This window comes from Taudactylus pleione, unplaced genomic scaffold (assembly GCF_031769625.1).
Source record: "Taudactylus pleione unplaced genomic scaffold, aTauple2 ptg000050l, whole genome shotgun sequence".
Lineage (NCBI taxonomy): Eukaryota > Metazoa > Chordata > Amphibia > Anura > Myobatrachidae > Taudactylus > Taudactylus pleione.
In genome coordinates this window covers 1,454,945-1,467,036 of record NW_028284452.1, presented here as the reverse complement: position 1 = coordinate 1,467,036, position 12,092 = coordinate 1,454,945, and the positions used below count along the sequence as shown (strand labels likewise).

Below are 12,092 nucleotides of genomic sequence, written 5' to 3'. Positions count from 1 at the left end.
ATGAATATGATAACCACTACACTACAAAAACTGCCTCTTGAAGAACTGAAAAGAATTAAACTCGGAAGTGCAATTTGCATAAGGGCTTTCAAAAATATTTTTTATGCTAATAGTAACAGAAAAATCCTAAAATCATAAATAAAAAAAAAGGTTCTGCCCAGTTTCAAACTGGTGACCTTTCGCATGTGAGGAGAACGTGATAACCCCTACACTACAGAACTGCCTCTGCGGGGACAGAAAAGTATTGAACCTGGAAGACCCATAGTAACAGAATCCTCATAAAATCATAAAGTAAAAGTATGTTTCTGCCCACTATCAAACAGAGGACCTTTCGCATATGAGATGATTGTGATAACCACTACACTACAAAAACTGCCTCTTGGGGAAAGGAAAAGAATTAAACTTGGATGTGCAATTTGCAAATGGGCTTTCAAAAATATTTTTTCTGCTAATAGTAACAGAAAAATCCAAAATAAAATAAAAATTCTGCCCAGTTTCAAAATAGGGACCTTTCACGTGTAAGGCGAAAGTGATAACCACTACACTACAGAAACTACCTCTGCAGGGACGGAAAAATATTGAACCTGGAAGACCCATAGTAACTGAATACTCTTAAAATCATAACGTAAAAGTATGTTTCTGCCCAGTTTCAAACTGGGAACTTTTTGCGTGTTAGGCGAACGTGATAACCACTACACTACAGAAACTGCGTCTGTGCCAACGGAAAAGTATTGAAACTGGAAGAGCCATAGTAACAGAATACTAATAAAATCATAAAGTAAAAGTATGTTTCTGCCTACTTTCAAACTGAGGACCTTTCGCATATGAGATGAATATGATAACCACTACACTACAAAAACTGCCTCTTGGAGAACTGAAAAGAATTAAACTCGGAAGTGCAATTTGCATATGGGCTTTCAAAAATATTTTTTCTGCTAATAGTAACAGAAAAATCCTAAAATCATAAATAAAAAAAAAGGTTCTGGCCAGTTTCAAACTGGGGACCTTTCGCATGTGAGGCGAACGTGATAACCACTACACTACAGAAACTGCCTCTGCGGGTACAGAAAAGTATTGAACCTGGAAGATCCATAGTAACAGAATACTAATAAAATCATAAAGTAAAAGTATGTTTCTGCCCACTTTCAAACTGAGGACCTTTCGCATATGAGATGATTTCGATAACCACTACACCACAAAAACTGCCTCTTGGGGAAAGGAAAAGAATTAAACTTGGATGTGCAATTTGCATATGGGCTTTCAAAAATATTTTTTCTGCTAATAGTAACAGAAAAATCCAAAATAAAAAAAAAATTCTGCCCACTTTCAAACTGGGGACCTTTCGCGTGTTAGGCGAATGTGATAACCACTACACTACAGAAACTGCCTCTGTGGGGTTGGAAAAGTATTGAGCCGGGAAGAGCCATAGTAACAGAATACTCTTAAAATCATAAAGTAAAAGTAAATTTCTGCCCAGTTTCAAACAGGGGACCTTTCGCGTGTGAGGCGAACGTGATAACCACTACACTACAGAAACAGCCTCTTGTGGAGTGGCAAAGTATTGAACCTGGAAGAGCCATGGTTATAGAATACTGTTAAAATCATAATGTAAAAGTATGTTTCTGCCCACTTTCAAACTGAGGATCTTTCGCATATGAGATGAACGTGATAACCACTACACTACAGAAACTGCCTCTTGGGGAACGGAAAAGAATTAAAGTTGGAAGTGCAATTTGCATATGGGCTTTCAAAAATATTTTTTCTGCTACTATTAACAGAAAAATCCTAAAATCATAAATAAAAAAAATGTTTCTGCCCAGTTTCGAACTGGGGACCTTTCGCGTGTTAGGCGAAAGTGATAACCACTACACTAAAGAAACTGCCTCCGCGGGAACTGAAAAGTATTGAACCTGGAAGATCCATAGTAACAGAATACTAATAAAATCAAAAAGTAAAAGTATGTTTCTGCCCACTTTGAAACTGAGGACCTTTCGCATATGAGATGATTGTGATAACCACTACACCACAAAAACTGCCTCTTGGGGAAAGGAAAAGAATTAAACTTGGATGTGCAATTTGCATATGGGCTTTCAAAAATATTTTTTCTTCTACTAGTTACTGAAAAATCCTAAAATCATAAATAATAAAAATGTTTCTGCCCAGTTTTGAACTGGGGACCTTTCGCATGTTAGGCAAATGTGATAACCACTACACTACAGAAACTGCCTCTGAGGGGGTTGAAAAGTATAGAACCTGGAAGATCCATAGTAACAGTATCCTCATAAAATCATAAAGTAAAAGTATGTTTCTGCCCACTTTCAAAATGGGGACCTTTCGCGTGTGAGGTGAATGTGATAACCACTACACTACAGAAACTGCCTATGTGGGTATGGAAAAGTATTGAACCTGGAAGAGCCATAGTAACAGAATACTCTTAAAATCATAACGTGAAAGTATGTTTCTGCCCAGTTTCGAACTGGGGACCTTTCGCGTGTGAAGCGAACGTGATAACCACTACACTACAGAAACTGCCTCTGAGGGGGTTGAAAAGTATAGAACCTGGAAGATCCATAGTAACAGTATCCTCATAAAATCATAAAGTAAAAGTATGTTTCTGCCCACTTTCAAAATGGGGACCTTTCGCGTGTGAGGTGAATGTGATAACCACTACACTACAGAAACTGCCTATGTGGGTATGGAAAAGTATTGAACCTGGAAGAGCCATAGTAACAGAATACTCTTAAAATCATAACGTGAAAGTATGTTTCTGCCCAGTTTCGAACTGGGGACCTTTCGCGTGTGAAACGAACGTGATAACCACTACACTACAGAAACTGCCTCTGCGGGAGCTGAAAAGTATTGAACCTGGAAGATCCATAGTAACAGAATACTAATAAAATCATAAAGTAAAGGTATGTTTCTGCCCACTTTCAAACTGAGGACCTTTCGCATATGAGATGATTTCGATAACCACTACACCACAAAAACTGCCTCTTGGGGAAAGGAAAAGAATTAAACTTGGATGTGCAATTTGCATATGGGCTTTCAAAAATATTTTTTCTGCTAATAGTAACAGAAAAATCCAAAATAAAAAAAAAATTCTGCCCACTTTCAAACTGGGGACCTTTCGCGTGTTAGGCGAATGTGATAACCACTACACTACAGAAACTGCCTCTGTGGGGTTGGAAAAGTATTGAACCGGGAAGAGCCATAGTAACAGAATACTCTTAAAATCATAAAGTAAAAGTAAATTTCTGCCCAGTTTCAAACAGGGGACCTTTCGCATGTGAGGCGAACGTGATAACCACTACACTACAGAAACAGCCTCTTGTGGAGTGAAAAAGTATTGAACCTGGAAGAGCCATGGTTATAGAATACTGTTAAAATCATAATGTAAAAGTATGTTTCTGCCCACTTTCAAACTGAGGATCTTTCGCATATGAGATGAACGTGATAACCACTACACTACAGAAACTGCCTCTTGGGGAACGGAAAAGAATTAAACTTGGAAGTGCAATTTGCATATGGGCTTTCAAAAATATTTTTTCTGCTACTATTAACAGAAAAATCCTAAAATCATAAATAAAAAAAATGTTTCTGCCCAGTTGCGAACTGGGGACCTTTCGCGTGTTAGGCGAACGTGATAACCACTACACAACAGAAACTGCCGCTGCGGGGTTGGAAAAGTATTGAACCTGGAAGACCTATAGTAACAGAATACTCATACAATCATAAAGTAAAAGTATGTTTCTGCCTAATTTCAAACTGAGGACCTTTCGCATATGAGATGAACGTGATAACCACTACACTACGAAAACTGCCTCTTGGGGAATGGAAAAGAATTAAACTTGGAAGTGCAATTTGCATATGGGCTTTCAAAAATATTTTTTCTGCTACTAGTAACAGAAAAATCCTAAAATCATAAATAAAAAAAATGTTTCTGCCCAGTTTCGAACTGGGTACCTTTCGCGTGTTAGGCTAACGTGATAACCACTACACTACAGAAACTGCGTCTGTGCCAACGGAAAAGTATTGAAACTGGAAGAGCCATAGTAACAGAATACTAATAAAATCATAAAGTAAAAGTATGTTTCTGCCTACTTTCAAACTGAGGACCTTTCGCATATGAGATGAATGTGATAACCACTACACTACAAAAACTGCCTCTTGGAGAACTGAAAAGAATTAAACTCGGAAGTGCAATTTGCATATGGGCTTTCAAAAATATTTTTTCTGCTAATAGTAACAGAAAAATCCTAAAATCATAAATAAAAAAAAAGGTTCTGCCCAGTTTCAAACTGGGGACCTTTCGCGTGTTAGGCGAACGTGATAACCACTACACTACAGAAACTGCCGCTGCGGGGTTGGAAAAGTATTGAACCTGGAAGATCCATAGTAACAGAATACTCATAAAATCATAAAGTAAAAGTATGTTTCTGCCTACTTTCAAACTGAGGACCTTTCGCATATGAGATGAACGTGATAACCACTACACTACGAAAACTGCCTCTTGGGGAATGGAAAAGAATTAAACTTGGAAGTGCAATTTGCATATGGGCTTTCAAAAATATTTTTTCTGCTACTAGTAACAGAAAAATCCTAAAATCATAAATAAAAAAAATGTTTCTGCCCAGTTTCGAGCTGGGGATCTTTCGCGTGTTTGGCAAACGTGATAACCACTACACTACAGAAACTGCCTCCGAGGGGGTGGAAAAGTATTGAACCTGGAAGATCCATAGTAACAGTATCCTCATAAAATCATAAAGTAAAAGTAGGTTTCTGCCCACTTTCAAACTGGGGACCTTTCGAGTGTGAGGCGAATGTGATAACCACTACACTACAGAAACTGCCTCTGTGGGTACGGAAAAGTATTGAACCTGGAAGAGCCATAGTAACAGAATACTCTTAAAATCATAAGGTGAAAGTATGTTTCTGCCCAGTTTCGAACTGGGGACCTTTCGCGTGTGAGGCGAACGTAATAACCACTACACTACAGAAACTGCCTCTGCGGGAGCTGAAAAGTATTGAACCTGGAAGACCCATAGTAACAGAATCCTCATAAAATCATAAAGTAAAAGTATGTTTCTGCCCACTATCAAACAGAGGACCTTTCGCATATGAGATGATTGTGATAACCACTACACTACAAAAACTGCCTCTTGGGGAAAGGAAAAGAATTAAACTTGGATGTGCAATTTGCATAAGGGCTTTCAAAAATATTTTTTCTGCTAATAGTAACAGAAAAATCCAAAAAAAAAAAAAAATTCTGCCCAGTTTCAAAATAGGGACCTTTCACGTGTAAGGCGAAAGTGATAACCACTACACTACAGAAACTGCCTCTGTGGGGTTGGAAAAGTATTGAACCGGGAAGAACCATAGTAACAGAATACTCTTAAAATCATAAAGTAAAAGTAAATTTCTGCCCAGTTTCAAACAGGGGACCTTTCGCGTGTGAGGCGAACGTGATAACCACTACACTACAGAAACAGCCTCTTGTGGAGTGGCAAAGTATTGAACCTGGAAGAGCCATGGTTATAGAATACTCTTAAAATCATAATGTAAAAGTATGTTTCTGCCCACTTTCAAACTGAGGATCTTTTGCATATGAGATGAACGTGATAACCACTACACTACAGAAACTGCCTCTTGGGGAATGGAAAAGAATTAAACTTGGAAGTGCAATTTGCATATGGGCTTTTAAAAATATTTTTTCTGCTACTAGTAACAGAAAAATCCTAAAATCATAAAAAAAAAAAATGTTTCTGCCCAGTTTCGAACTTGGGACCTTTCGCGTGTTAGGCGAACGTGATAACCACTACACTACAGAAACTGCCTCTGCGGGGTTGGAAAAGTATTGAACCTGGAAGACCCATAGTAACAGTATCCTCATAAAAACATAAAGTCAAAGTATGTTTCTGCCCACTTTCAAACTGGGGACCTTTTGCTTGTTTGGCGAATGTGATAACTACTACATTACAGAAACTGCCTCTGTGGGTACGGAAAAGTAATGAACCTGGAAGAGCCATAGTAACAGAATACTCTTAAAATCATAACGAAAAAGAATGTTTCTGCCCAGTTTCGAACTGGGGACCTTTCGCGTGTGAGGCGAACGTGATAACCACTACACTACAGAAACTGCCTCTGTAGGGACGGAAAAATATTGAACCTGGAAGACCCATAGTAACAGAATACTCTTAAAATCATAACGTAAAAGTATGTTTCTGCCCTGTTTCAATCTGGGAACTTTTTGCGTGTTAGGCGAACGTGATAACCACTACACTACAGAAACTGCCTCTTGGGGAACGGAAAAGAATTAAACTTGGAAGTGCAATTTGCATATGGGCTTTCAAAAATATTTTTTCTGCTACTATTAACAGAAAAATCCTAAAATCATAAATAAAAAAAATGTTTCTGCCCAGTTTCGAACTGGGGACCTTTCGCGTGTTAGGTGAACGTGATAACCACTACACAACAGAAACTGCCGCTGCGGGGTTGGAAAAGTATTGAACCTGGAAGACCTATAGTAACAGAATACTCATAAAATCATAAAGTAAAAGTATGTTTCTGCCTAATTTCAAACTGAGGACCTTTCGCATATGAGATGAACGTGATAACCACTACACTACGAAAACTGCCTCTTGGGGAATGGAAAAGAATTAAACTTGGAAGTGCAATTTGCATATGGGCTTTCAAAAATATTTTTTCTGCTACTAGTAACAGAAAAATCCTAAAATCATAAATAAAAAAAATGTTTCTGCCCAGTTTCGAACTGGGGACCTTTCGCGTGTTAGGCGAACGTGATAACCACTACACTACAGAAACTGCGTCTGTGCCAACGGAAAAGTATTGAAACTGGAAGAGCCATAGTAACAGAATACTAATAAAATCATAAAGTAAAAGTATGTTTCTGCCTACTTTCAAACTGAGGACCTTTCGCATATGAGATGAATATGATAACCACTACACTACAAAAACTGCCTCTTGGAGAACTGAAAAGAATTAAACTCGGAAGTGCAATATGCATATGGGCTTTCAAAAATATTTTTTCTGCTAATAGTAACAGAAAAATCCTAAAATCATAAATAAAAAAAAAGTTTCTGCCCAGTTTCAAACTGGGGATCTTTCGTGTGTTAGGTGAACGTGATAACCACTACACTACAGAAACTGCCTCTGCGGGGTTGGAAAAGTATTGAACCTGGAAGACCCATAGTAACAGTATCCTCATAAAATCATAAAGTAAAAGTATGTTTCTGCCCACTTTCAAACTGGGGACCTTTCGCGTGTGAGGCGAATGTGATAACCACTACACTACAGAAACTGCCTCTGTGGGTACGGAAAAGTATTGAACCTGGAAGAGCCATAGTAACAGAATACTCTTAAAATCATAACGTGAAAGTATGTTTCTGCCCAGTTTCAAACTGGGGACCTTTCGCGTGTGAGGCGAACGTGATAAGCACTACACTACAGAAACTGCCTCTGCGGTAACTGAAAAGTATTGAACCTGGAAGACCCATAGTAACAGAATCCTCATAAAATCATAAAGTAAAAATATGTTTCTGCCCAGTTTCGAACTGGGGACCTTTCGCGTGTTAAGCGAACGTGATAACCACAACACTACAGAAACTGCCTCTAAGGGATGGAAAAGTATTGAACCTGGAAGATCTATAGTAACAGTATCCTCATAAAATCATAAAGTAAAAGTATGTTTCTGCCCACTTTCAAAATGGGGACCTTTCGCGTGTGAGGCGAATGTGATAACCACTACACTACAGAAACTGCCTCTGTGGGTACGGAAAAGTATTGAACCTGGAAGAGCCATAGTAACAGAATACTCTTAAAACCATAACGTGAAAGTATGTTTCTGCCCAGTTTCGAACTGGGGACCTTTCGCGTGTGAAGCGAACGTGATAACCACTACACTACAGAAACTGCTTATGCGGGAACTGAAAAATATTGAACCTGGAAGATCCATAGTAACAGAATCCTCATAAAATCATAAAGTAAAAGTATGTTTCTGCCCACTTTCAAACTGAGGACCTTTCGCGTGTTAGGCGAATGTGATAACCACTACACTACAGAAACTGCCTCTGTGGGGACGGAAAAGTATTGAACCTGGAAGAGCCATAGTAACAGAATACTCTTAAAATCATAACGTAAAAGTATGTTTCTGCCCAGTTTCAAACTGGGAACTTTTTGCGTGTTAGGCGAATGTGATAACCACTACAAACTGGGGACCCTTCGCGTGTTAGGCGAACGTGATAACCACTACACTAGAGAAACTGTCTCTGCGGGGATGGAAAAGTATTGAAAGTAAAAGTATGTTTCTGCCCACTTTCAAACTGGGGACCTTTCGCGTGTGGGGCGAATGTGATAACCACTACACTACAAAAACTGCCTCTGTTGGTACGGAAAAGTATTGAACCTGGAAGACCCATAGTAACAGAATCCTCATAAAATCATAAAGTAAAAGTATGTTTCTGCCCACTTTCAAACTGAGGACCTTTCGCATATGAGATGATTGTGATAACCACTACACTACAAAAACTGCCTCTTGGGGAAAGGAAAAGAATTAAACTTGGATGTGCAATTTGCATATGGGCTTTCATAAATATTTTTTCTGCTAATAGTAACAGAAAAATCCAAAATAAAAAAAAATTCTGCCAAGTTTCAAACTAGGGACCTTTCACGTGTAAGGCGAAAGTGATAACCACTACACTACAGAAACTGCCGCTGCGGGGTTGGAAAAGTATTGAACCTGGAAGACCCATAGTAACAGAATAATCTTAAAATCATAAAGTAAAAGTATGTTTCTGCCTAATTTCAAACTGAGGACCTTTCGCATATGAGATGAACGTGATAACCACTTCACTACGAAAACTGCCTCTTGGGGAATGGAAAAGAATTAAACTTGGAAGTGCAATTTGCATTTGAGCTTTCAAAAATATTTTCTGCTACTAGTAACAGAAAAATCCCAAAATCATAAATAAAAAAAATGTTTCTGCCCAGTTTCGAACTGGGGACCTTTCGCGTGTTAGGCGATCGTGATAACCACTACACTACAGAAACTGCCTCTGCGGGGTTGGAAAAGTATTGAACCTGGAAGACCCATAGTAACAGTATCCTCATAAAAACATAAAGTCAAAGTATGTTTCTGCCCACTTTCAAACTGGGGACCTTTCGCGTGTGAGGCGAACGTGATAACCACTACACTACAGAAACTGCCTCTGCTGGGATGGAAAAATATTGAACCTGGAAGACCCATAGTAACAGAATACTCTTAAAATCATAACGTAAAAGTATGTTTCTGCCCTGTTTCAATCTGGGAACTTTTTGCGTGTTAGGCGAACGTGATAACCACTACACTACAGAAACTGCGTCTGTGCCAACGGAAAAGTATTGAACCTGGAAGACCCATAGTAACAGAATACTCATAAAATCATAAAGTAAAAGTATGTTTCTGCCTACTTTCAAACTGAGGACCTTTCGCATATGAGATGAACGTGATAACCACTACACTACGAAAACTGCCTCTTGGGGAATGGAAAAGAATTAAACTTGGAAGTGCAATTTGCATATGGGCTTTCAAAAATATTTTTTCTGCTACTAGTAACAGAAAAATCCTAAAATCATAAATAAAAAAAATGTTTCTGCCCAGTTTCGAACTGGGGACCTTTCGCGTGTTTGGCAAACGTGATAACCACTACACTACAGAAACTGCCGCTGCGGGGTTGGAAAAGTATTGAACCTGGAAGATCCATAGTAACAGAATACTCATAAAATCATAAAGTAAAAGTATGTTTCTGCCTACTTTCAAACTGAGGACCTTTCGCATATGAGATGAACGTGATAACCACTACACTACGAAAACTGCCTCTTGGGGAATGGAAAAGAATTAAACTTGGAAGTGCAATTTGCATATGGGCTTTCAAAAATATTTTTTCTGCTACTAGTAACAGAAAAATCCTAAAATCATAAATAAAAAAAATGTTTCTGCCCAGTTTCGAACTGGGGACCTTTCGCGTGTTTGGCAAACATGATAACCACTACACTACAGAAACTGCCTCCGAGGGGGTGGAAAAGTATTGAACCTGGAAGATCCATAGTAAAAGTATCCTCATAAAATCATAAAGTAAAAGTATGTTTCTGCCCACTTTCAAACTGGGGACCTTTCGAGTGTGAGGCGAATGTGATAACCACTACACTACAGAAACTGCCTCTGTGGGTACGGAAAAGTATTGAACCTGGAAGAGCCATAGTAACAGAATACTCTTAAAATCATAACGTGAAAGTATGTTTCTGCCCAGTTTCAAACTGGGGACCTTTCACGTGTGAGGCGAACGTGATAACCACTACACTACAGAAACTGCCTCTGCAGAAACTGAAAAGTATTGAACCTGGAAGACCCATAGTAACAGAATCCTCATAAAATCATAAAGTAAAAGTATGTTTCTGCCCACTATCAAACAGAGGACCTTTCGCATATGAGATGATTGTGATAACCACTACACTACAAAAACTGCCTCTTGGGGAAAGGAAAAGAATTAAACTTGGATGTGCAATTTGCATATGGGCTTTCAAAAATATTTTTTCTGCTAATAGTAACAGAAAAATCCAAAAAAAAAAAAAATTCTGCCCAGTTTCAAAATAGGGACCTTTCACGTGTAAGGCGAAAGTGATAACCACTACACTACAGAAACTGCCTCTGTGGGGTTGGAAAAGTATTGAACCGGTGAAGAACCATAGTAACAGAATACTCTTAAAATCATAAAGTAAAAGTAAATTTCTGCCCAGTTTCAAACAGGGGACCTTTCGCTTGTGAGGCGATCGTGATAACCACTACACTACAGAAACAGCATCTTGTGGAGTGGCAAAGTATTGAACCTGGAAGAGCCATGGGTATAGAATACTCTTAAAATCATAATGTAAAAGTATGTTTCTGCCCACTTTCAAACTGAGGATCTTTCGCATATGAGATGAACGTGATAACCACTACACTACAGAAACTGCCTCTTGGGGAACGGAAAAGAATTAAACTTGGAAGTGCAATTTGCATATGGGCTTTCAAAAATATTTTTTCTGCTACTAGTAACAGAAAAATCCTAAAATCATTAAAAAAAAAAAATTTTCTGCCCAGTTTCGAACTGGGGACCTTTCGCGTGTTAGGCGAACGTGATAACCACTACACTACAGAAACTGCCGCAGTGGGTTTGGAAAAGTATTGAACCTGGAAGATCCATAGTAACAGAATACTCATAAAATCATAAAGTAAAAGTATGTTTCTGCCTACTTTCAAACTGAGGACCTTTCGCATATGAGATGAACGTGATAACCACTACACTACGAAAACTGCCTCTTGGGGAACGGAAAAGAATTAAACTTGGAAGTGCAATTTGCATATGGGCTTTCAAAAATATTTTTTCTGCTTCTAGTAACAGAAAAATCCTAAAATCATAAATAAAAAAAATGTTTCTGCCCAGTTTCAAACTGGGGACCTTTCGCGTGTTAGGCGAACGTGATAACCACTACACTACAGAAACTGCCGCTGCGGGGTTGGAAAAGTATTGAACCTGGAAGATCCATAGTAACAGAATACTCATAAAATCATAAAGTAAAAGTATGTTTCTGCCTACTTTCAAACTGAGGACCATTCGCATATGATATGATTGTGATAACCACTACACTACAAAAACTGCCTCTTGGGGAAAGGAAAAGAATTAAACTTGGATGTGCAATTTGCATTTGGGATTTCAAAAATATTTTTTCTTCTACTAGTAACTGAAAAATCCTAAAATCATAAATAATAAAAATGTTTCTGCCCAGTTTCGAACTGGGGACCTTTCGTGTGTTAGGCGAACGTGATAACCACTACACTACAGAAACTGCCTCTGGGGGGTTGGAAAAGTATAGAACCTGGAAGATCCATAGTAACAGTATCCTCATAAAATCATAAAGTAAAAGTATGTTTCTGCCCACTTTCAAAATGGGGATCTTTCGCGTGTGAGGTGAATGTGATAACCACTACACTACAGAAACTGCCTCTGTGGGTACGGAAAAGTATTGAACCTGGAAGAGCCATAGTAACAGAATACTCT

At 38.5% G+C, this 12,092-nt stretch overlaps 21 non-coding genes across 21 annotated transcripts; all 21 read right to left on the bottom strand.

Annotated features, from left to right (window-relative positions):
• Window positions 1-1,807: 1,807 nt before the first annotated feature.
• Window positions 1,808-1,880, bottom strand: TRNAV-AAC (transfer RNA valine (anticodon AAC)). Its single transcript has one exon. It is a non-coding gene; the product is annotated as a tRNA-Val (tRNA).
• Window positions 1,881-2,150: 270 nt separating this feature from the next.
• On the bottom strand, window positions 2,151-2,223 carry TRNAV-AAC (transfer RNA valine (anticodon AAC)). Its single transcript has one exon. It is a non-coding gene; the product is annotated as a tRNA-Val (tRNA).
• Window positions 2,224-2,456: 233 nt separating this feature from the next.
• Window positions 2,457-2,529, bottom strand: TRNAV-CAC (transfer RNA valine (anticodon CAC)). Its single transcript has one exon. It is a non-coding gene; the product is annotated as a tRNA-Val (tRNA).
• Window positions 2,530-2,762: 233 nt separating this feature from the next.
• TRNAV-CAC (transfer RNA valine (anticodon CAC)) lies at window positions 2,763-2,835 on the bottom strand. Its single transcript has one exon. It is a non-coding gene; the product is annotated as a tRNA-Val (tRNA).
• A 757-nt stretch (window positions 2,836-3,592) lies between these two features.
• On the bottom strand, window positions 3,593-3,665 carry TRNAV-AAC (transfer RNA valine (anticodon AAC)). Its single transcript has one exon. It is a non-coding gene; the product is annotated as a tRNA-Val (tRNA).
• A 270-nt stretch (window positions 3,666-3,935) lies between these two features.
• On the bottom strand, window positions 3,936-4,008 carry TRNAV-AAC (transfer RNA valine (anticodon AAC)). The gene has a single exon. It is a non-coding gene; the product is annotated as a tRNA-Val (tRNA).
• Window positions 4,009-4,278: 270 nt separating this feature from the next.
• Window positions 4,279-4,351, bottom strand: TRNAV-AAC (transfer RNA valine (anticodon AAC)). Its single transcript has one exon. It is a non-coding gene; the product is annotated as a tRNA-Val (tRNA).
• A 576-nt stretch (window positions 4,352-4,927) lies between these two features.
• On the bottom strand, window positions 4,928-5,000 carry TRNAV-CAC (transfer RNA valine (anticodon CAC)). The gene has a single exon. It is a non-coding gene; the product is annotated as a tRNA-Val (tRNA).
• Window positions 5,001-5,757: 757 nt separating this feature from the next.
• On the bottom strand, window positions 5,758-5,830 carry TRNAV-AAC (transfer RNA valine (anticodon AAC)). The gene has a single exon. It is a non-coding gene; the product is annotated as a tRNA-Val (tRNA).
• Window positions 5,831-6,063: 233 nt separating this feature from the next.
• TRNAV-CAC (transfer RNA valine (anticodon CAC)) lies at window positions 6,064-6,136 on the bottom strand. Its single transcript has one exon. It is a non-coding gene; the product is annotated as a tRNA-Val (tRNA).
• A 270-nt stretch (window positions 6,137-6,406) lies between these two features.
• On the bottom strand, window positions 6,407-6,479 carry TRNAV-AAC (transfer RNA valine (anticodon AAC)). The gene has a single exon. It is a non-coding gene; the product is annotated as a tRNA-Val (tRNA).
• A 270-nt stretch (window positions 6,480-6,749) lies between these two features.
• Window positions 6,750-6,822, bottom strand: TRNAV-AAC (transfer RNA valine (anticodon AAC)). The gene has a single exon. It is a non-coding gene; the product is annotated as a tRNA-Val (tRNA).
• Window positions 6,823-7,551: 729 nt separating this feature from the next.
• On the bottom strand, window positions 7,552-7,624 carry TRNAV-AAC (transfer RNA valine (anticodon AAC)). The gene has a single exon. It is a non-coding gene; the product is annotated as a tRNA-Val (tRNA).
• A 232-nt stretch (window positions 7,625-7,856) lies between these two features.
• TRNAV-CAC (transfer RNA valine (anticodon CAC)) lies at window positions 7,857-7,929 on the bottom strand. The gene has a single exon. It is a non-coding gene; the product is annotated as a tRNA-Val (tRNA).
• Window positions 7,930-8,993: 1,064 nt separating this feature from the next.
• TRNAV-AAC (transfer RNA valine (anticodon AAC)) lies at window positions 8,994-9,066 on the bottom strand. The gene has a single exon. It is a non-coding gene; the product is annotated as a tRNA-Val (tRNA).
• Window positions 9,067-9,642: 576 nt separating this feature from the next.
• Window positions 9,643-9,715, bottom strand: TRNAV-AAC (transfer RNA valine (anticodon AAC)). Its single transcript has one exon. It is a non-coding gene; the product is annotated as a tRNA-Val (tRNA).
• Window positions 9,716-9,985: 270 nt separating this feature from the next.
• On the bottom strand, window positions 9,986-10,058 carry TRNAV-AAC (transfer RNA valine (anticodon AAC)). The gene has a single exon. It is a non-coding gene; the product is annotated as a tRNA-Val (tRNA).
• A 233-nt stretch (window positions 10,059-10,291) lies between these two features.
• On the bottom strand, window positions 10,292-10,364 carry TRNAV-CAC (transfer RNA valine (anticodon CAC)). Its single transcript has one exon. It is a non-coding gene; the product is annotated as a tRNA-Val (tRNA).
• A 757-nt stretch (window positions 10,365-11,121) lies between these two features.
• On the bottom strand, window positions 11,122-11,194 carry TRNAV-AAC (transfer RNA valine (anticodon AAC)). The gene has a single exon. It is a non-coding gene; the product is annotated as a tRNA-Val (tRNA).
• A 270-nt stretch (window positions 11,195-11,464) lies between these two features.
• TRNAV-AAC (transfer RNA valine (anticodon AAC)) lies at window positions 11,465-11,537 on the bottom strand. Its single transcript has one exon. It is a non-coding gene; the product is annotated as a tRNA-Val (tRNA).
• Window positions 11,538-11,807: 270 nt separating this feature from the next.
• TRNAV-AAC (transfer RNA valine (anticodon AAC)) lies at window positions 11,808-11,880 on the bottom strand. The gene has a single exon. It is a non-coding gene; the product is annotated as a tRNA-Val (tRNA).
• Between the last annotated feature and the right edge of the window lie 212 nt (window positions 11,881-12,092).